General features: G+C 37.7%; 1 long non-coding RNA gene across 1 annotated transcript; it reads right to left on the bottom strand.

Moving 5' to 3' along the window:
• Window positions 1-12,915: 12,915 nt before the first annotated feature.
• Window positions 12,916-18,963, bottom strand: LOC129284123 (uncharacterized). Its single transcript, XR_010296864.1, has 4 exons — window positions 18,868-18,963; window positions 17,511-17,586; window positions 16,743-16,940; window positions 12,916-15,709 (listed from the first exon to the last, which is right to left on the bottom strand). It is a non-coding gene; the product is annotated as an uncharacterized LOC129284123 (long non-coding RNA).
• Between the last annotated feature and the right edge of the window lie 3,329 nt (window positions 18,964-22,292).

The raw sequence follows: 22,292 nt of genomic DNA, 5'->3' as shown, positions 1-22,292 counted from the left end.
GTATGTAGTAAGATAGAGATGAAGATGTGGAATGGAGTGAGAGGTATGAGGGTGGGGTATGTAATAAGATAGAGATGAAGATGTGGAATGGAGGGAGAGGTATGAGGGTGGGGTATGTAGTAAGATAGAGATGAAGATGTGGAATGAAGGAGAGGTATGAGGGTGGGGTATGTAGTAAGATAGAGATGAAGATGTGGAATGGAAGGAGAGGTGTGAGGGTGGGGTATGTAATAAGATAGAGATGAAGATGTGGAATGGAGGAGAGGTATGAGGGTGGGGTATGTAATAAGATAGAGATGAAGATGTGGAATGGAGGGAGAGGTATGAGGGTGGGGTATGTAATAAGATAGAGATGAAGATGTGGAATGGAGGAGAGGTATGAGGGTGGGGTATGTAATAAGATAGAGATGAAGATGTGGAATGGAGGAGAGGTATGAGGGTGGGGTATGTAATAAGATAGAGATGAAGATGTGGAATGGAGGAGAGGTATGAGGGTGGGGTATGTAATAAGATAGAGATGAAGATGTGGAATGGAGGAGAGGTATGAGGGTGGGGGTATGTAGTAAGATAGAGATGAAGATGTGGAATGGAGGAGAGGTATGAGGGTGGGGGTATGTAGTAAGATAGAGATGAAGATGTGGAATGAGGGAGAGGTATGAGGGTGGGGTATGTAGTAAGATAGAGATGAAGATGTGGAATGAAGGAGAGGTGTGAGGGTGGGGTATGTAATAAGATAGAGATGAAGATGTGGAATGAGGAAGAGGTATGAGGGGTGGGGTATGTAATAAGATAGAGATGAAGATGTGGAATGGAGGAGAGGTATGAGGGTGGGGTATGTAGTAAGATAGAGATGAAGATGTGGAATGGAGGAGAGGTATGAGGGTGGGGTATGTAAGTAAGATAGAGATGAAGATGTGGAATGGAGGGAGAGGTATGAGGGTGGGGTATGTAATAAGATAGAGATGAAGATGTGGAATGGAGGAGAGGTATGAGGGTGGGGTATGTAATAAGATAGAGATGAAGATGTGGAATGGAGGAGAGGTATGAGGGTGGGGTATGTAATAAGATAGAGATGAAGATGTGGAATGAAGGAGAGGTATGAGGGTGGGGTATGTAATAAGATAGAGATGAAGATGTGGAATGGAGGAGAGGTATGAGGGTGGGGTATGTAATAAGATAGAGATGAAGATGTGAAATGAAGGAGAGGTATGAGGGTGGGGTATGTAATAAGATAGAGATGAAGATGTGGAATGAAGGAGAGGTGTGAGGGTGGAGTATGTAATAAGATAGAGATGAAGATGTGGAATGGAGGGAGAGGTATGAGGGTGGGGTATGTAATAAGATAGAGATGAAGATGTGGAATGAAGGAGAGGTGTGAGGGTGGGGTATGTAATAAGATAGAGATGAAGATGTGGAATGAAGGGAGAGGTATGAGGGTGGGGTATGTAATAAGATAGAGATGAAGATGTATAATGAAGGAGAGGTGTGAGGGTGGGGTATGTAATAAGATAGAGATGAAGATGTGGAATGAAGGAGAGGTATGAGGGTGGGGTATGTAATAAGATAGAGATGAAGATGTGGAATGGAGGAGAGGTATGAGGGTGGGGTATGTAATAAGATAGAGATGAAGATGTGGAATGAAGGAGAGGTGTGAGGGTGGGGTATGTAATAAGATAGAGATGAAGATGTAGAATGGAGGAGAGGTATGAGGGTGGGGTATGTAATAAGATAGAGATGAAGATGTGGAATGAAGGGAGGGGTATGAGGGTGGGGTATGTAATAAGATAGAGATGAAGATGTGGAATGGAGGAGAGGTATGAGGGTGGGGTATGTAATAAGATAGAGATGAAGATGTGGAATGGAGGAGAGGTGTGAGGGTGGGGTATGTAATAAGATAGAGATGAAGATGTATAATGAAGGAGAGGTGTGAGGGTGGGGTATGTAATAAGATAGAGATGAAGATGTGGAATGAAGGAGAGGTATGAGGGTGGGGTATGTAATAAGATAGAGATGAAGATGTGGAATGAAGGAGAGGTATGAGGGTGGGGTATGTAATAAGATAGAGATGAAGATGTGGAATGAAGGAGAGGTATGAGGGTGGGGTATGTAATAAGATAGAGATGAAGATGTGGAATGGAGGAGAGGTATGAGGGTGGGGTATGTAATAAGATAGAGATTAAGATGTGGAATGAAGGAGAGGTGTGAGGGTGGGGTATGTAATAAGATAGAGATGAAGATGTGGAATGAAGGAGAGGTATGAGGGTGGGGTATGTAATAAGATAGAGATGAAGATGTGGAATGAAGGAGAGGTGTGAGGGTGGGGTATGTAATAAGATAGAGATGAAGATGTGGAATGGAGGGAGAGGTGTGAGGGTGGGGTATGTAATAAGATAGAGATGAAGATGTGGAATGAAGGGAGAGGTATGAGGGTGGGGTATGTAATAAGATAGAGATGAAGATGTGGAATGAAGGAGAGGTACGAGGGTGGTGTATGTAATAAGATAGAGATGAAGATGTGGAATGGAGGAGAGGTGTGAGGGTGGGGTATGTAATAAGATAGAGATGAAGATGTGAAATGAAGGAGAAGTATGAGGGTGGGGTATGAAATAAGATAGAGATGAAGATGTGGAATGAAGGAGAGGTATGAGGGTGGGGTATGTAATAAGATAGAGATGAAGATGTGGAATGAAGGAGAGGTATAAGGGTGGGGTATGTAATAAGATAGAGATGAAGATGTGGAATGAAGGAGAGGTATGAGGGTGGGGTATGTAATAAGATAGAGATGAAGATGTGGAATGAAGGAGAGGTATGAGGGTGGGGTATGTAATAAGATAGAGATGAAGATGTGGAATGAAGGGAGAGGTATGAGGGTGGGGTATGTAATAAGATAGAGATGAAGATGTGGAATGGAGGAGAGGTATGAGGGTGGGGTATTTAATAAGATAGAGATGAAGATGTGGAATGGAGGAGAGGTATGAGGGTGGGGTATGTAATAAGATAGAGATGAAGATGTGGAATGAAGGAGAGGTATGAGGGTGGGGTATGTAATAAGATAGAGATGAAGATGTTGAATGGAGGGAGAGCTATGAGGGTGGGGTATGTAATAAGATAGAGATGAAGATGTGGAATGGAGGAGAGGTATGAGGGTTGGGTATGTAATAAGATAGAGATGAAGATGTGGAATGGAGGAGAGGTATGAGGGTTGGGTATGTAATAAGATAGAGATGAAGATGTGGAATGGAGGAGAGGTATGAGGGTGGGGTATGTAATAAGATAGAGATGAAGATGTGGAATGAAGGAGAGGTATGAGGGTGGGGTATTTAATAAGATAGAGATGAAGATGTGGAATGGAGGAGAGGTATGAGGGTGGGGTATGTAATAAGATAGAGATGAAGATGTGGAATGAAGGAGAGGTATGAGGGTGGGGTATGTAATAAGATAGAGATGAAGATGTGGAATGTAGGAGAGGTATGAGGGTGGGGTATGTAATAAGATAGAGATGAAGATGTGGAATGGAGGAGAGGTATGAGGGTGGGGTATGTAGTAAGATAGAGATGAAGATGTGGAATGAAGGAGAGGTATGAGGGTCGGGTATGTAATAAGATAGAGATGAAGATGTGGAATGGAGGGAGAGGTATGAGGGTGGGGTATGTAATAAGATAGAGATGAAGATGTGGAATGAAGGAGAGGTATGAGGGTGGGGTATGTAATAAGATAGAGATGAAGATGTGGAATGAAGGAGAGGTGTGAGGGTGGGGTATGTAATAAGATAGAGATGAAGATGTGGAATGAAAGGAGAGGTATGAGGGTGGGGTATGTAATAAGATAGAGATGAAGATGTGGAATGGAGGGAGAGGTATGAGGGTGGGGTATGTAATAAGATAGAGATGAAGATGTGGAATGAAAGGAGTGGTATAAGGGTGGGGGTATGTAATAAGATAGAGATGAAGATGTTGAATGGAGGGAGAGGTATGAGGGTGGGGTATGTAATAAGATAGAGATGAAGATGTGAAATGAAGGGAGAGGTGTGAGGGTGTGGTATGTAATAAGATAGAGATGAAGATGTGGAATGGAGAAGAGGTGTGAGGGTGGGGTATGTAATAAGATAGAGATGAAGATGTGGAATGGAGGGAGAGGTATGAGGGTGGGGTATGTAATAAGATAGAGATGAAGATGTGAAATGAAGGGAGAGGTGTGAGGGTGTGGTATGTAATAAGATAGAGATGAAGATGTGGAATGGAGAAGAGGTGTGAGGGTGGGGTATGTAATAAGATAGAGATGAAGATGTGGAATGGAGGGAGAGGTATGAGGGTGGGGTATGTAACAAGATAGAGATAAAGATGTGAAATGAAGGGAGAGGTATGAGGGTGGGGTATGTAATAAGATAGAGATGAAGATGTGGAATGGAGGGAGAGGTATGAGGGTGGGGTATGTAACAAGATAGAGATAAAGATGTGAAATGAAGGGAGAGGTATGAGGGTGGGGTATGTAATAAGATAGAGATGAAGATGTGGAATGAAGGAGAGGTATGAGGGTGGGGTATGTAATAAGATAGAGATGAAGATGTGGAATGAAGGAGAGGTATGAGGGTTGGGTATGTAATAAGATAGAGATGAAGATGTGGAATGGAGGAGAGGTATGAGGGTGGGGTATGTAATAAGATAGAGATGAAGATGTGGAATGAAGGGAGAGGTATGAGGGTGGGGTATGTAATAAGATAGAGATGAAGATGTGGAATGGAGGGAGGGGTATGAGGGTGGGGTATGTAATAAGATAGAGATGAAAATGTGGAATGGAGGAGAGGTATGAGGGTGGGGTATGTTATAAGATAGAGATGAAGATGTGGAATGAAGGAGAGGTATGAGGGTGGGGTATGTAACAAGATAGAGATGAAGATGTGGAATGGAGGGAGAGGTATGAGGGTGGGGTATGTAATAAGATAGATATGAAGATGTGGAATGGAGGGAGAGGTATGAGGGTTGGGTATGTAATAAGATAGAGATGAAGATGTGGAATGAAGGAGAGGTATGAGGGTGGGGTATGTAATAAGATAGAGATGAAGATGTGGAATGAAGGGAGAGGTATGAGGGTTGGGTATGTAATAAGATAGAGATGAAGATGTGGAATGGAGGAGAGGTATGAGGGTGGGGTATGTTATAAGATAGAGATGAAGATGTGGAATGAAGGGAGAGGTATGAGGGTGGGGTATGTAATAAGATAGAGATGAAGATGTGGAATGAAGGGAGAGGTATGAGGGTGGGGTATGTAATAAGATAGAGATGAAGATGTGGAATGAAGGAGAGGTATGAGGGTGGGGTATGTAACAAGATAGAGATAAAGATGTGGAATGAAGGAGAGGTAAGAGGGTTGGGTATGTAATAAGATAGAGATGAAGATGTGGAATGGAGGAGAGGTATGAGGGTGGGGTATGTAATAAGATAGAGATGAAGATGTGGAATGAAGGGAGAGGTATGAGGGTTGGGTATGTAATAAGATAGAGATGAAGATGTGGAATGGAGGAGAGGTATGAGGGTGGGGTATGTAATAAGATAGAGATGAAGATGTGGAATGAAGGGAGAGGTATGAGGGTGGGGTATGTAATAAGATAGAGATGAAGATGTGGAATGAAGGAGAGGTATGAGGGTGGGGTATGTAATAAGATAGAGATGAAGATGTGGAATGAAGGAGAGGTATGAGGGTGGGGTATGTAACAAGATAGAGATAAAGATGTGGAATGAAGGAGAGGTAAGAGGGTTGGGTATGTAATAAGATAGAGATGAAGATGTGGAATGGAGGAGAGGTATGAGGGTGGGGTATGTAATAAGATAGAGATGAAGATGTGGAATGAAGGGAGAGGTATGAGGGTGGGGTATGTAATAAGATAGAGATGAAGATGTGGAATGAAGGGAGAGGTATGAGGGTGGGGTATGTAATAAGATAGAGATGAAGATGTGGAATGGAGGAGAGGTATGAGGGTGGGGTATGTAATAAGATAGAGATGAAGATGTGGAATGAAGGGAGAGGTATGAGGGTGGGGTATGTAATAAGATAGAGATGAAGATGTGGAATGAAGGGAGAGGTATGAGGGTTGGGTATGTAATAAGATAGAGATGAAGATGTGGAATGGAGGAGAGGTATGAGGGTTGGGTATGTAATAAGATAGAGATGAAGATGTGGAATGAAGGAGAGGTATGAGGGTGGGGTATGTAATAAGATAGAGATGAAGATGTGGAATGAAGGGAGAGGTATGAGGGTGGGGTATGTAATAAGATAGAGATGAAGATGTGGAATGAAGGGAGAGGTATGAGGGTTGGGTATGTAATAAGATAGAGATGAAGATGTGTAATGGAGGAGAGGTATGAGGGTGGGGTATGTTATAAGATAGAGATGAAGATGTGAAATGGAGGGAGAGGTATGAGGGTTGGGTATGTAATAAGATAGAGATGAAGATGTGGAATGGAGGAGAGGTATGAGGGTGGGGTATGTAATAAGATAGAGATGAAGATGTGGAATGAAGGGAGAGGTATGAGGGTGGGGTATGTAATAAGATAGAGATGAAGATGTGGAATGAAGGAGAGGTATGAGGGTGGGGTATGTAACAAGATAGAGATAAAGATGTGGAATGAAGGAGAGGTAAGAGGGTTGGGTATGTTATAAGATAGAGATGAAGATGTGGAATGGAGGGAGAGGTATGAGGGTTGGGTATGTAATAAGATAGAGATGAAGATGTGGAATGAAGGAGAGGTATGAGGGTGGGGTATGTAATAAGATAGAGATGAAGATGTGGAATGGAGGGAGAGGTATGAGGGTTGGGTATGTAATAAGATAGAGATGAAGATGTGGAATGAAGGAGAGGTATGAGGGTGGGGTATGTAATAAGATAGAGATGAAGATGTGGAATGAAGGGAGAGGTATGAGGGTTGGGTATGTAATAAGATAGAGATGAAGATGTGGAATGGAGGAGAGGTATGAGGGTGGGGTATGTAATAAGATAGAGATGAAGATGTGGAATGAAGGGAGAGGTATGAGGATGGGGTATGTAATAAGATAGAGATGAAGATGTGGAATGAAGGAGAGGTATGAGGGTGGGGTATGTAACAAGATAGAGATAAAGATGTGGAATGAAGGAGAGGTAAGAGGGTTGGGTATGTAATAAGATAGAGATGAAGATGTGGAATGGAGGAGAGGTATGAGGGTGGGGTATGTAATAAGATAGAGATGAAGATGTGGAATGGAAGGAGAGGTATGAGGGTGGGGTATGTAATAAGATAGAGATGAAGATGTGAAATGAAGGAGAGGTATGAGGGTGGGGTATGTAATAAGATAGAGTAACTGTTGTTACAAGTAAAATTTTGTAGCAAAAAACCTTTTTTTGTGCCCGTCAAATTTCTCTTGATCAAAAGGAGCTGAAATTTTCGTGAAAACATTTATTTTTGCATATCAAATTTAAACCAGCACCCCTGTTAAAAATTGTTCCCAGCATCCTGTCCAACACATAATTTTTCTTGTCCCATTAACAATAGGATTCATGCATTTCAAAATCACCATAACATTTGTTTTACATAATAAAAAGATTTGAATAAATTACAAGCTCATCCATTAGTATGCACATCTCTTTACCTAGGTTGACAACAAGCTTTTTTTTCTTTACTCATGAAGAAATGCTAAAAGATATTGAAAATACAAAACAATTCAAATACATGAATGCTTTGTAAATGGATTATGAAAGGATAATTCGAAAATAATGAACAAAGATAATGAAAAGCTAAGAGGAAGTCTGCTGACTAGCAATATGTCCGAACGTCAACGTTTTTTTTCTGCCATTTGGCGCAAGCCTTTTTCTTTTACATCTGCCAAAATGTTCCGTGTGTATGCAAGCATGAATGAAACTATTTTTATGGCATTTGGAAGATAAAACTTCAGAGCATCTATTGACATCAAAATACACATATCGTAATTTGAAACAAAGTTTTGATAGACTTTTCAAAACTGTCCTTTTTTCATACGCATCGTATAGGCTTGTACACTGTATATCGTAAAATTTCGTTGTTTCTTTTTTGTTTTTAGTAGATAATGTAGGCCTATGTGTTCAAAATTTTTCATAGTCGTTTTTTAGGGTTAGGGTTACGAAACTGAGGGTAAGTGTAAGGATTAGGGAAACGGGGATTAGGCTCGGTGTAAAAATGGCAGAGGTAAAATAGTAAAGGTAAAAATGGCAGATTTAAAAATGGCAAAGGTAAAAATGGCAGAGGTAAAAATGGCAAAAGCAAAAATGGCAGAGGTAAAGATCATGAAATGCTACGTACATCAACAAGAAAAAGACAGAGCCTTTCAAGAATATTCATGGCGGTGTGCATATAAACGTTTTCACAAAATATTGATAAAATTTAAAATTCAATAATTTTGTTATCCGATTTTGGTGAAATTTTCAGCATTTTGCTTTGTGAATTTTATTGTATTTATGTTATTTAGATATAAATATTTTTAGGGAATGCTTGTCACTGAAGGGTATCGTTTATTATTTGTTTTTTTCATACTTGTTAAAAGGGTACGGTTTCACACGTCAATACTTGTTAAGGGATGCATTTTCAGAACATGGAAAATATATGTTTAGGGTGCTTTTTCAAACCCAATGTTCACGCATGGTATCCACTGGTCAATGGAAGTGCCCCCCCCCCCCCCCGGATAAAAAGTTAGCTGAATAACAACAGTAACATGCCCGGAAAAAAAATTGGATTTTATCTTCCACAGATTTTAAATAGCGCCATCTGTATATGTCGATTAGGAAACAGTTTTTCTCGGGGATTCCCCGTGACGCGTTGCAGGAAGTGTCTGTCAACATCGGCCATTTTGGTAATTGGCCGCGTACTGTACAAACTCTTCTTCCTCATCTATTCCGAACTTTGACAGTTCATTGGTGGTCATTGTTTTCATCATTATGGAGACATCCACTATTAAAGTGCTGGGATGTTGATCAAGTGTTCAGAATCAGTCGTTAAACAACAAGATCTACTAGTACTGGCAAAATTGACTGGAATCTATCGAGTTCACAAATCACATTTGTTGGCCGTTGGCCTATAGTACAGTTGCATTGACCATGGCTAGAACTTAAGAACCTCGTTCGTAGGATGAGTGCTGACTGGGAAGAATGATCAGATAATATTCTGCAGGTCATACAGGTGAGATGATCGAGATGTTCTTTTTCCATTAATTGCCATGTAGTAAGAATATATCTTCATATAAACATGTAGACTTAGAATGATAATGATATCTTGATATAAACATGTAGAGAATGATAATGATGCCGAGTTATTACAGGCAGACTTGTTTCCTGGTCTGACAAGTGGCTGTTAAATTTCAACCTGGATAAATGTTGTGTACTTACAATAGGTAAAAAGAATGATGAATTTAATGCCTATACAATCATGACAATGACACATGATGAGAATGCCTCACATCACAAGTTTAAACTAGTAAAGATTTAGGAATAGGAGTGATTGTCGACACAAACATGACAAAGCTTAGTTTTGACCAGCACTTTCAGTCAAAGATAAATAAAGCCAATAAAGGCAATAGGCTAATGAATCTAATTAGAAGAACATTTGTTTATCTTCACATGTCACAAGGAGAACTTCTTACTCCTATACCATTGTATACAAAGCATTGATTAGACCTCATTAGGAGTATGCTCATGCAGTATGGAGTCCATACTTAAAGAAACATTCAAGCAATAGAAAATGTACAAAGAAGGGCCACTAAGTTGGTACCTGCTGAAGTAAAGAACCATCCATATGAACAAAGATTGATTCAACTAAAACTTCCTACATTAGCATATCGCAGTGTGCGAGGAGATATGATCGAAACATTTAGGTATGACCAAGAGGTAGTGCCAGGTTTGGGTCAGGTGCATGGGCCTACCAGAGGTCATGATAAAAAATTGTACATTCCGAGGTCAGTCACTGAGAAATTATTGAATTTTAAATTTTATCAATATTTTGTGAAAACATTTATATGCACACCGCCATGAATGTTCTGGAACGGCTCTGTCTTTTTCTTGTTGATGTAAGTAGCATGTCATGATCTTTACCTCTGTCAATTTTACCTTTGCCATTTTTACCTCTAAATCCACTTGTAATAACTCAGCATCTTTGTCATCCGACGACACTCCTTTGCGGTATTCCGCTGGTTACATCAGCCCAGTCAGAGAACACACCATTCACACAAACACGGTGCTGTCGACCAACAAGAAATGATCTGACCTACTCAAATATGAGCTTAGATATGCCAAATCCCTCAATTTTGGCTAAAATGTTGATTTTGAAGTGCTGCTAGCTTTGTGCACCTCCTGGCCATGTGCATTTGCTATGAGACCTTTAAAAATGCTTAAATGTCAAGTCCACCCCAGGAAATTGCTGACTTCAATAAATATATAGAGAAAAATCAAACTAGCATAGTGCTGACAATTTCATCAAAATCGAATGTACAATAAGAAAGTTATGACATTTTAAAGTTTCGCTTAATTTCACAAAGTAGTTATATGCACATCCTGGTCAGTATGTAAATGAGGAGACTATGACGTCATCCACTCATTATCTTGTTTGTATTTTATTATATGAAATATTCTAATTTTCTCATTGTCAAGTGATACAACAATTAATTTCTCCCTGAACATATGGAATTAGCATTGTGTAATACTCAGGCCCGAATTCACAAAGGTGGTTTCGTTTGAAACCATGGTTTTTAGAAACCGTGGGTTTTAGAAACCATGGTTTTTCAAAAACCATGGTTTCTAAAACTTGCGATTCACAAACGATGGTTTATAAAACCTACGGTTTCAACAGTGGTCTCAAATGAAACCATGGTTTCAACAGTGGACTCAAATGAAACCATGGTTTAAACCGTGGGTTTTACCTCAAAACCAGGGATTTCCCCTTTTTTAGCGTGTACTGAGCATGCTCAGTTCATTGAAAACTTACATTCAACAAATAGCACTGGTAATATGGTCTGATTCTTCACTTACTACAACTTTTTTCGGTGAAATATAAAAAAAAGTGTAATTTTATGCGCTTCTAGCTATCTCGCGATTCCGATCCCATATGTAGCCGGCCCGCGTTTATTTAGTTGCTGTACCGTATTTTTATTGGTACTTGACTCGGCCCCGGCTCAAGAAATGACTTAATTTTGTGATCATAATTCATTTTCTTCACTTTTGTCGCAGAAGATAGACTTTCTTGTATTCCCTTAACTCAATTTCTTCATAGAGAGAGTAACATTCACTGTAGATGCACGATTGTTGAGGTTTGTCATCTTTTCTCTCTGATCGGATCGGATGAACGATTCGGTGCTTTTCATCGCAATACTGCGTAGCTCGGCCCCCGTAGCTGCCGGGGCGCTTCCGCCCCGAATATCCTCAACGGAAGTGGGCGTGTAAAGAGCCGAGCTGAGCTGAGTGAAGCTTAATTTGACATTGTAGGCTCTGCCCTTCTACATTTTTAAATAAATGATTTTGTTTATGTATATTTATTTTCAATGGTGTATAGCTTAGTTTTAAGTAATAATAGGCTTCAATTTCTTTGACTTGTGGATGTTCGATTCAGGCTAAAATTAAATCCCCACTCCTCAGCATGCGTACAGTAATAAATTCACCAGACTAAAACCATAGATGGAGTGACCGGGAATTACAGGCCACCGCCTTCTTCCTATGATGATGATGAAATGTAGTACTAATATTTAATAATGTACGCATGCCGAGGCTGCAGGGGGGGGGGGCGTTTTCGCCCCGGCCCCCGAAATATGGTGTGGGCATGCCGGGCGGAAGGAAGCGATCAATAAAATAAAAAAATAGGGGACTTAGCATTTTTTTACAGAATTTAAAATAACATGGATAAATTGATCTAATTTTGCCCCTTTCAATTCCTTGTTTTCCCCTGATTTATTTTCTTTAACTTTTCTTGCAGCTTAATGAATAATATATTGCTTTTTTATATTATTTTTCCCCTGGTGTACAGCTTAGCCTTAGAATGAGTTCTATGCTTATTACGTGGCTGTTTGAGTATTAAGGGAAAATATACATGGGGCCGGCTTGGTACGCAGCAGTTGCCCCCCCCCCCCCTGGAATTTTTAATAATTTAATTTTACTTAAAATTTTCATATCCACTGAAAGTGTGCATGAAAAAATTCAGTTTCACTTTCAAAAATGCAAATTCGGTTAAGTATACAGTGTTTACTATGTAATTATTCAAATTTATATGGTAAATAATAAAACCCACTTTACTAAGGGATATTATATTTCAAAAGAAGTATTTTGACTGTTGAATTCTATCTTGTGTATAGGCATTTTCCTGAGACAAATGGAGATAAGAAAAATGGAGATGTTGAGAGGGATGGAAATGTTGAGAGGAAAGAGATGGTGATGGAGATAATGGGAGGGATGGAGGTGATGAGGGTGATTGAGACGGGGGTGGAGATGAGGGATGGAGGGGATCGGAGGATGGAGATGAGAGGATAGAGTGATGGAGATGGTGAGAGGAGGGATGGAGATGGTGAGGAGGAAGGGAGATGAGAGGGATATATATAGATAAGAGTGCTGGAGATAAAAGGTGGATGGAGATGAAAGGGGGATGATCATTACTATCGTCAACATCATTACCATCAACACTAACATCACCATTGCTATCATCTTATCGTCATCACCAACCTCATCATCAACACCAACCCATCATCATCACCAACATCATCATTACCATCACATGTATGACCACCACCATCATCACCACCACCACTCGTCACCACCAACTTCATCATCACACCATCAGCAGCAACAACAACATTAAAATCCTCATCACCACCAAAGTCATCTTGATCATCTTCATGATTATTTCGTCCAAATCAGGAAAAGGGAATTAAGACTACTCTTGTATCTTTTCTGTATATCTTTAATTTGCATGAAATCACCTGGTACCTTGGAAAATCACATCAGGAAATTACATAAAAATATAACACACTGAAAATCTAATACTCAATTGGCATTTTATAACATATTGTAAAATTACAAATATTTGTGAAATAAATAAATACTTATTCCAGGTTTTGATATCTTGCCACATTCTTGTATTACAATACAATAATGGCCTATATGAATAATCATTAGTGTTCATTATTAGCTGGTGTTTTTCTGGTTGACCGAGTCAAGCTCTACTCGTTAGGCTGCCTGGTTTCCTCAACTAGGCCATCAGGTTATCCTTGGGGGGTCAATTGAAATTATATTTTTTCCAATAAAATACATTAATTGCCCTTTTGTTTCATTCATGCCCCCTAAATGTGCATGTGCCTGGCCAAGCTAGTGTTTTCCCAGTTGCCCGAGTCAAGCTCTATTCATAAGGCTCAGATAGGATGTTGCCCTGTGGACACATGAAAAGAATACATTTCAACAAAAAACAAGGTGAACCACGTGTCTCGCCTGATATCACGATCAATAAACTATGCAATATGATCTTTTGACCTTATCATCCTCTTGGACATACATGTACATGTGGTATTTAATACCCAATGGTTATCTGTGCAAAATGTAAATACAACTAATGCAAAAACAAAGAAATTAGAGCAATTTAAATTGATGACCCTTGACCTCATCATCCTCATGGACACATGCATATTTTGGAGCATGCAATAAACTTTCTGGGAGCTATCAAAGTTCTAAACATTTGAAAAATACAATTTGAAATATGTGAGAATATTTTACATGAAAAAGTAAATGAGGAATTTACATTTGATGCTTCGTGATTAAATAATGTTTTCTTTTAACAAACTGTTTAAATTTAAAAATCATTGAAGATACATGTAGTCTGTGAAAGAAACTAAATCTGATAAAAGTTAATTTCAAATACTTAAAAAAGAAATAGATTAGATAATTTCCTTTGTATTCATGTGAAATTCTCAAAAATCATGTGCTATTTCAACCCTAAAACCGGGGGGGGGGGGGGGGTTGAATCAACCCCCCCACCCTCGACATTTTCCACGACCATTCCACTGTGATAAATTATACGACTGTGCTGCTCGCCAACATTTTATTTTGAAGTCTTGCACATCTTTTGAGACCAAATTTACGATGCCTGGTATGCGGTTGGAAAATTACTCAACATTACATAAGTGCATGTCAGACCCAAAATTGCTCCAAAATGGGATTTTGTGTAAAAGGTCAATGTTGAGTTTTCTCATCTTCTTAATAAAGAAAACCAAAAGGTTGAAAAACAAAGATATACATAGGAAATTCATAAAACAATAAAATACATGAGAAATTCATTTTAAAACTAGGATTTTTTTTATATATTTGATTGTTAGCATTTTATAGCAATGGTATAAAAGTATAATTTACACATAAATTAGCATAATTCATATAAAAGATCTGACAATTTCGGAAAAATTAACCATATTTCATTGCACATTACATCCCCCACTATTATCATACCAATTTTCAAGGCGTTTACGTGATCATTGGCCAAGATCTCAAGGGAGGTTGCTTCAACCCCCAGTAAAAAAGCGTTAAAAGAAAAGACACAAATAAATAATGAAATTCTTACATGTACATACAAAAATACCTGTTCTAGAGCAAGTCCACTGTACAACAAAAAGTTTCTTTGAATGGATAGATAAAAATAAAACATGCATGACACTGACAACATCAAAATATGATGTAAAATAAGTAATGACATATCAAAGATTCACACAAATCACTTATATGCACAAAACAGGTGATATGCAATTAAGTCTATGTCACAGTCTTTCTTTTGCATATCAAGATATGAAATATATTATAAAACTTGAATTTTTACAGAATTCACAATTATAAGTCTTCATTGAATTGAGTTCAGGTTGCCACAATGGCTTTTTACACAAATTTCAGGGAGAAATCAAAGCATACCGGTACACCTGTATTACACATTATGAGGCGGAAAAAAAAATCATATTTAATGATATATTTCAAAAGAAACGGTGAATGGAGAACGTCACTTGGTCGCTCATTTGCATAATGACCAGGATGTGCACAGATGTTTTGTGAAAATAACTTATAAGCAAAACTTCAAAATGTCAGAACTTTCTCATTTTACATCAAATTTTAATGAAAGTTTCAGTGTTATGCTCATTGGACTTTTCTCTATTATATCAAAGAAACTCTTTGTTGGGGTGGACTTGCCCTTCAAAAAAGTACAAAGCTTGTGTTCCTCCAGGAATTCTTATTATCTTATATAGACATGGGTCCCATCGATCACACCTATGACTATTGAATTCCTGTAGTACTGGTACTCAAAATAATAATATAGGGTATTTATATTGCGCACATATCCACCTTATTAGGTGCTCAAGGCGCTCCTATATTACCCGGCTAAGCTAGGCGTTCACAGCTTCTTGAGGAATTACTTCCTACCGGTAACCATTTACCTCACCTAGGTTGAGTGCAGCACCGTGTGGATCAGTTTCTTGTTGAAGGAAATTACGCCATGGCTGGGATTCGAACCCACAACCCTCTGTTTCAAGGTCCGGGAGACTAATCCACTGGGCCACAACGCTCATACAGTTGTTGTTGGGTAGCCTCAATCTCATCTCTCATTGTTGAAGTTCTCACAAAACCTTTCTTCTTGCTATGGCTTGTGAAACATCTTTGATCACTCAACAGCTGATGTCTCATCACCATGTATTCCCTGAAATTATCCTGTAAATGAAGATATATTGCCAGAAGTTGCACATTACTCTGTGATTTTATTTTTTCAGATGACAAAGAGAAAACAAGAAATAACTATTTCATTGTCTTTACATTTAAAGATTAAAAAAAAATCATTTTTGATCCCATATGGAATCCTTTAAATATCATAGAACTCAGTTTAACATAGACCAAAAGCTTCGGTCTCTGTTATGTTGGTTGTTCAGCTGAACTCCGTTGGCTTCACTCACCAAATACAGAGACCGAAGTTCTAGCGCGATCTGTACAGGGGACTCAATGGCCATATGTTTATGTGTATTAAGTTCGGATAAAACAGGGCAGTGAAGTTGCGCGACAACCGAGGTAAGTCACTGTTTTTGTTCCTTTTAACTTGATTTTCCCAATTTTTTGGCAATTAATGCCAAGAGGGAATATTAATTTGCATTTCGGTTGCGTTAATTTTCAAAAGTTTGATTCATTAAAGACAAAAATTGAAGAGCCCCGACGGGGGGATTTTGCATTGTAAGTCCCCTAATGGTGGCTGCACGATAGCGAGCCGTCTGTGTACGAGGAGAAATTAAAAAAATAAAAAAATGTTAAAAAACTCCTCGAAACAGACGGCTGCCAGCTGTCTAAGTTTAACATTACTTTACTGGTCTAAAGGCTAAACTTTTCCCAACCCCAGAAACAATTGTGTGACAAACATACATTGAGCAAAGCAGATGCAATACTTTTTTCAAATAACCAAGATAATTATACCACCTAAATGTAAAGTATGGATTTTGGAAGAATCTGTCGACAATGGATGACAAAACTTCTAGTTCTAATTTACATTTCTGATTGTATTTTCTATTTTTTTCAAAAATACAAAATAATAATCATAGGCTCAGTTCATTGTGAATTAAAAACAGGCAGTTGCCAAAATTTATTATCACTTTTTACATTGAGTTCGATTTCTTTTGACAGCAACATCACTAATATTTGCATACACTAGGCTTGTCTTGAGATGTTTATGTCATAACTTTCTTATAAAAGAAATACTTACAGCATACAAACGCAGAATTGTCGATATTTGCAGATACAAAGGTAGTCGATCACTAGGCCCTTTGTCCCTCCTCAGGCTCAGATCATCTTCAAGCATGTTGATAAGGTAGCGTGTGGTGCTTGAAAGCTTCATCCTCGTACAAGTCACAAAGGTTCCTCCTGTCAATGACTCCTAATTGCAGTTCTGGTTGGCATATTCCTAGTGAGTTAGAATAGAGTAAGAAGCAAAATAAAATATTTAAACAACATTGAATAAACAACAACTATGTATTAACTACCTTTACTGCATATTGTCGAAATTTATTGGCCTACCTTTTGAGAAATCTGCATATTTGGTCAGTTGACTTATGAATTCCTTATTTTGCCAACCTAATCACATTGTCATTCTCATAAATTTAAATTGATCAACTGGATCTACAAAATTTTTGACATTTAGGCATGTACTCTATTAGACAGGAATAACCGTCGTTTCTGGGGATTTCCTTAACAATTTCTGACATTTCACTATAATCCTTTACGCAGTTCAGCGGAACAACCAAAATACAGAAACTGAAGCCTTTGGTCTAGTACTCTATGACCATTGATCATGTGACACAGAATTAAGATTAGTTCAGTAACTGTCAGATGTGTACGTCAACCAAGTTTGAAATTGATCAAAATACATGCTTCTTTATCGAAACCAATTTTATGATTTTTTTTTTTTTAGATGGTGACAAAGAAAAAAAAAAGAAAATAGACAATAGTCCATATAGAAAAAAAATAAACATACCTCTCTAACAATCCTCCTTCATTCTTCAGGACAGCCTGCACATGTTGTAAGATGTTTTCATCCATTCGAAAATTTACTGCGGAAATAAAAAAAAGTACAGACCTGTAGATCTACATGAAATTACTTTTTTTTTTTAATATAATGGACATAATTCAACATCTCTCAAATCTGCCAGATTAAATGATAGTATTTCCAACCAAAATGTAAATTCATAATATCATTTGCTAAAATAATTTATTCAATGAATTGTTCTATAGAATGGCGCTTCATAACGTAGCTCATCGTATTGTAGCTACATCATATAAACAAACTGAGTCAAGCCTATGTATTACGCAGGGTGAGCAAGGGATGGCAAGATTTTGCAATGGCCACTAGTCACTAGATCGGTCTGGTAAGAAACCTCTAATTTTTCATGTTTTCATTATTTAGGCCCTATATAATATTTGTTATTCCTTTTATATGCTTTAGTTTAGGTGGTAAAAAGGTATAAAATTTAAATTAATTCCATTCAGTGTAACCAATTGGCAGTGATGTGGATATTGAAGGGGATTCCATCATTGACAATTTTACCAACTTCTTCGACACACACTGACACAGCCCTACGCAGGCCTGCCCTAGCCTAGCGCGTGCTCCGGCTCCATAATGATAAGACACTGTCAACTCAAAATTTTAAAAATATCATCACAGAGTCCTCGTCCTCGAGCCGAGGCTACATGTAGATCTAGTTCCAACATTTCTCCAGTTGGATCTGAATAAGTAAATTTTGAAGAAAAAAAATTGCGAACACTATTATTATAGACAGGATCTACAAACAATTAACAATGACTAGACACAGTTTATAGGAAGTGTTTTCCCATTCACTAAATTTACCCAACAAGGCAATAACAACACAGCCTCACAGGCAACATGCCCATTATAAATTATTAAGTGATGCTGTTTGTGCAGTTACTTTAATTTATACTAAAAAAATCATATCAAACTAAGGTATAAATAAAGAATAAAATTTTCTTGAATTTTGCACAATTGTGGTTGAAAGTCTGACTACTTTGGCGGCTTTGTCATGCATCGCTTCTCCAGAGCTCAGTTTTATGAGCCGAGCTATTAAACCCAGGGCAGGGAGCTTAGCGATTCGGTACGGAGAGCTCTTCATAATCTTTTGTTTTGACAGGACACAAAACTACACGCGTGGGACTAGAAAATAACTTGCGTGCGATAATGCTTTTCCCATCACGAGTCCACCGTTCCGCTCCTAAATCTGCATGCATTTTCAGCATTAATTATAATATTTCTTCACAAACAAATACACACAGACGTAGAAAAAATATTCATCGTCGCTATGAAATGGTAAATTACTCACGATGTTCTCACAGCTCGGCAAATACCGATATTACACGCTTCGCTTCTAGCTTCTTTTCTTTTCGTGCATATCTATTTATCGTCGTCTATCTCCACTTGCTCAGCAATGTACCGAAATACTGTTCTGTGATTGGTCAATGTGCCTAAAAACCATGGTTTTTCTAAAACCCACGGTTTGAAACCACCTAAAACAGTTGACTCAAAATCATGCCGAAAACCCACGGTTGAAACCATGGTTTCATTTGAAACCACCTTTGTGAATCGCAAAATCAGTAAAACCCACGGTTGAAACCATGGTTTCTGCAAAAACCACCTTTGTGAATTCGGGCCTATATGTTTCAGTCAAGTTGATCCTTATTGTCAAATCTATAAAAAATGAAATATTGTAAAATTCAAACAATAAAAAAACAAAAGAAATAGTGAGTGATAGACATCATCGACTGACTCACCTCGTTGTGCATATCACTGTTTTGTGAAAAATAAGCGAAACTTTAAAATGTCATAACTTTCTAATTTTACATCCGATTTTGATGAAATTTTCAGCACTATGCTAGTTTGATTCTTCTCTATTTATTCAAGTCAGCATTTACCTGGGGTGGACTTGACCTTTAAATTTACCAATTTTTAAAGCTCCTTTTCAGCCAAAGTAGGTTCATTGTCTTGTGGTTCTTGAGATTAGATGATACTAGTTGAACAGTAGCAAGCAGATATATTGCTTTTATTTCTCTGAATTGGGGTTTACAGATATTTGCGAAAAATATATCTGGTCAAATAAAAGAAAATGTCATTTATCAATAGGGGCTATACATTATACAATGCATTGTACATACTACACTGCAAATGTCCATGAATTGACCACCAAGACATATGACAAGTCCTGTATATAATGTCATAGAAATGAGGATCTGAGGTTTAGAATTAGATTGTGAATTTGATTGCTTGTCAGCTATACATGCAAATATACATGATGAAACCAGATGCAATGTAAATTGCTCATGAATATCACTTGCATATTATGTACGTACATCACATTTTTAGCCATATCTTCTTTTTTTAACCGACCCACTGTATGTTTTAAATGGGGTCAGGTAACTACCATGGTAACGCTGATCAACGGCCAATTTTAGAATAAAGGATTACATGCAAGTTACCATTGGACGGCAAAGTTAACGTAATGGTAAATTTTTATGCAACAGGCCCAAAATAGCTATGTCCAATGTAAATGCCATAATGCGGGGTTGACAATAATCTATTGTTTATTATATTTTCCTCTCTCTGCCCCCTGAATTAGCATATTTGACAATTTCTTCAATTTCTGAGACAAAACATAACTTCAATTTCTGAGGCATTTAGAGCTCATTTCTATGATACTTTAGTTTATATACAGGCCTTGTTATATGTCATGGTGGTCAATGCATGGACATATGTATGCATTGCAGTATGTGTAGTACTTTGTATACTGTATAACCCCAATGGATAATTGACATTTTTTTTTTTTTAATAAGATATTTTGCAAATATCCGTGAAACCCAAAGTAGAGGAATAAAAGCAATATAGCTACATGTACATGAAGCTACTTGCTATTGTTGAATTTGTATCATCATTATATCCAAGAACTCCAGGACAATGAAACCTACTTAATTTTGGCTGAAAAAAGGCTTTCAAAATTGTCAAATTTAGGTAAAATTATCTTTTAGATCTACAATGGTTTAAAAGTACTAATTAGAGGAAAAACGAATTGTCTGCCCCCCAAAAAAAAAAACCCACAAAAAACAAACATATTAATAGACACCAAAACCAGAGAAAAAAGACCACCAAATAAAGAAGTTGTGGCCAAAACAGTGATTTTTGGGGGTTTTCGCTGCAATTATGGCCCGGCTCACTTTTTTCTCGGACCCGAGACAAAAAATATTGTCATTTTTATGTTGAGATACATGACAAGGAATAAAAAAAAAACTGTTGCCATATTGAAATGACAAAAAAATAGTTTTGACCCATGTATAGCCCGCTCCTATTGGTATCATATTATTACCCCGGCTGAAGCTAAGCCGCCTATTTTAAACTAAACTTGACATACCAGAGGACCTTTATCAAAATTTACTGTTGCCTTTCAGTTTCAAAGTTCTTTCTATTAAGCGTACATTCATACAAAATTATCTTCCAACTCCTTTTTAGAAAATACAAATTTTTCATTGTTAACAATCTTCATCTTATACAGATTTACTAGATGTACTAGATCTGTCTTATACTGAAATATCTTAAACAAAAATCTGAAAGAAAAACGAAATATCGTGATTATTTTCTCCATCTTTATGTTATGGGGGGGGGGAGTATATTTTTCAAAAATTCTATCATAATCATCATCAGATATTTTATCAAAAATGTAGCGGAAAAAAATCTGGTAACAAAATAAATTTTATTATGTACATGTATTTTATTGTTTTTTTTTTAATTTCTAAAGTATTTCTTTTTAAAAACCTTTTTGTTACAATTTCTGGAAAAAATCATTGGGTACATTATGTCACTTATAAATAGCGTCAAATTAAATGACTGTCAATGAAAATGAGAATAATTGAACCTCTTTTAATAGGTGAAACAGATTTTGTAGTGACTTTGTACATGTTAGATACATCTTGAGCAATTTGGTCTGACATGAACTTAATGTTGCATAATTTATTTTGTTACCGCATGCCCCCGCATCACAAATTTGGTCTACATGTATAAAGCTGCACGAGACTTAAAATTAAATAGTCGGTGAGCGGCATGGTAAAAATTTGTGCAGCTGATATATCTCGAACAATTTTTAGGGTGCCTGAAAGCCCCCCCCCCTCCTGCAGATAAGTTAGGGTTAAAAGGAGCACCAAAACTCATTCCTGCAGTGACATCATCAACTAAATGTTATAGAGTTAACAAAGGGACAGGGGTATTTAGATTTCTTAGAGCTGACCTGTATTATTAACAACGTCTAACATCAATGATGAATTAAGGAAATGTAAAGGAATTGAATGAAAGCAGATAATTTTATTGTCTGTAACCGCTTGGTTACATACCATTGTCTATCTTAAAATACAAGTGACGCCGACTCGATTGATGATGTTACATCCAGCATGTGATCTCGAGCCTATTGGAGGGAATTGGGTCAAGTTTATTTGGCTGTCTGATACTATACTTTAAAAGTTATGATTATTTTTTTTCACAAAACATTTTGATATGTTTAGATACTATTATATTGAACTTGTATTGCAGGGGTCCACTAATAAGACGAGGGATCTGACCCCCCACCTACATTTTTTGTGATAATTCTGTAACGCAAAAATTCAGTGCTGCACTGTGTCATGCCTATTTTTTAAGCCTTGCTAAACTTTTGAGAATATTTGCGTCTCTTTCTGCACCCGCCTTAATCTATTACTGTGGTCTGGTATGATA

Source organism: Lytechinus pictus, unplaced genomic scaffold (assembly GCF_037042905.1).
Source record: "Lytechinus pictus isolate F3 Inbred unplaced genomic scaffold, Lp3.0 scaffold_26, whole genome shotgun sequence".
Taxonomy (NCBI): domain Eukaryota; kingdom Metazoa; phylum Echinodermata; class Echinoidea; order Temnopleuroida; family Toxopneustidae; genus Lytechinus; species Lytechinus pictus.
This window is presented reverse-complemented; position numbering and strand designations above follow the sequence as displayed.